The sequence below is a fragment of the Dioscorea cayenensis genome, chromosome 1 (assembly GCF_009730915.1).
Source record: "Dioscorea cayenensis subsp. rotundata cultivar TDr96_F1 chromosome 1, TDr96_F1_v2_PseudoChromosome.rev07_lg8_w22 25.fasta, whole genome shotgun sequence".
Classification (NCBI taxonomy): domain Eukaryota; kingdom Viridiplantae; phylum Streptophyta; class Magnoliopsida; order Dioscoreales; family Dioscoreaceae; genus Dioscorea; species Dioscorea cayenensis.
Genome location: NC_052471.1, coordinates 21,467,520 through 21,469,515, shown reverse-complemented (window position 1 = coordinate 21,469,515; position 1,996 = coordinate 21,467,520). Strand labels below are relative to the sequence as shown.

The 1,996-nt window shown below is 44.4% G+C and overlaps 1 non-coding gene across 1 annotated transcript; it reads left to right on the top strand.

The window, feature by feature from the left end:
• Positions 1-993: 993 nt before the first annotated feature.
• LOC120267639 lies at positions 994-1,100 on the top strand. The gene has a single exon (XR_005538514.1). It is a non-coding gene; the product is annotated as a small nucleolar RNA R71 (small nucleolar RNA).
• Positions 1,101-1,996: the final 896 nt, after the last annotated feature.

Below are 1,996 nucleotides of genomic sequence, written 5' to 3'. Positions count from 1 at the left end.
ATTGATGTGGAGTTGCTTGAACAAACTCAAGAACTTCTTATACTGGTCATTCCCTTGGTCATTCTTCAATCTAGAGGGATAAGGATTCTTGGCTTGAAAGGTGAGGGTGCCACCTCTTTCTCTTTGTTTGCTCCCTCCTCAACCTCTATAACCTCGGGTGCGTGTTCTTTTCGGCATCTCACTCGGAAGCCTCCCTTCAACCTCACTGACCGCTTTCTCAAAGCTATCGCCTTCACATGTTCTCTCAGGGTTGGTTTCCGTGTTGCTTGGTAAACTTCCCATGTGGCCTTTTTCGGAAAGAGATTTCGCAATTTGGCCCCACTTGATTTTCAAGATTGTGCAAGGAGGTCGTGTGATTGCGAAGTGTAGCCTCGATCGATTGAAACCTTGTATTTGCCGATGATCAAATCTAGTCAAGTGCTTCTCCAAATCCGTCATTCGGTTTCCAAGCCTGAAAATTTGCTTTTTCCACTTGAGGGGCTTGTTGTTGTTGTTGGAACCCCGATGGCCCCCATGGTCTTTTGTGGTCCTTGATTACTCTATGAAAAGTTGGGATGATTCTTCCAACCTGAATTGTAGGTGTTGATGTATGGATTCCCTTGAGGTCTCATGCCATTACCTACAAAGTCAACATTCTCAACTGAAGAAACATCACCAATGGCGATTGGGCAATGGGAGGAAGCATGTCCTCCACCATAACCGGTGTAATTGGTCACTGCCGCAACTCTATTCGAAGCTATAAGATCTAGCTTCTTACTCAAACTCTCCACTTGGGCCGCCAATGAAGTTACCGCATCAATTTCATGGAGACCGGACACCTTTTTCTTCTCCCTAGCGTTCCACTAGTAGCTATTTAACCCCATTTCTTCAATCAATTGACGTGCTTCATCGGGGGTTTTGCTACCTTAGGTACCTCTTGCCGCCGCATCCAAGAGTTGCCTTGTACTCGGGTTCAAACCATTGTAGAAGGTTTGAACAATCATCCACTCCGGGAATCCGTGTTGCAGACACTTTCGCAGGAGTTACTTGAACCTTTCCCATGTCTCAAATAGAGACTCCAATTCCAACTGCATAAAGGATGAGATCTCATTCCTAAGCTTTGCTGATTTTTCGGGAGGGAAATAACGCGCTAGAAAAGCTTCTACCATCTCCTCCCATGAAGTGATTGATGCTCTAGGTAATGAGTGTAGCCACTGCTTTGCTTTCCCCTTTAAGGAAAATGGGAAGGCTCTCAATTTGATGGCATCATCCGTCACACCATTTATCTTCAGCATGTCGCACACCTCGAGGAAGCTCTCTATGTGACTGTTTGGATCCTCATCGGCCAAACCGTTGAATTGTACGGACTGCTGCAGCATATGGATGAATGCTGCCTTTAGCTCGAAGTTCTGAGCTGTAATTGGGGGCACACAATACTCGATTGTGTCCCCAACACTGAAGGTCTGGCATAATCGGATATTGTTCGTTGTTGCTCATTTTGTTCTGCCACATTTTCAGATCCTTCTACTTCCAAATCAGCTGGATTAGGATGTTCATGTACAAGTTCTTTCCCTTTCCTTCGAAGTGTACGTTCAAGCTCAGGGTCTCCTTCAATCAATATTGATGGATTCCCTCGGGTCATAACCTGGAGCTGCACCAAAAATAAGGAAAAAGAAAATCAGAATGATGATAGAATAAGAAGATATGAAATAGAATGTGTGGTGAAATAGCTAATAAAAAAACAAAGTGCAAAGTATCTCTAAACGGCTAACTCCCCGGCAACGATGCCAAAAACATGACAAGGTCCCCTTGCGTATATCCCGCAAGTGCACGGGTTTGTCGAAGTAATAATCCCGGGTGAGCGGGGTCGAATCCATAGGGAGTAGGGAGTAAAGACACTTAATTTGATTCTTAGCTATGTGGAGTATCAACAATGATAAGTGTGGTAATGATTCAATTCTCAGAAATTAAAAGCAACAAGTAAGAGAGCAAAAGTAAGGAGGAGGCAAGGAAATCG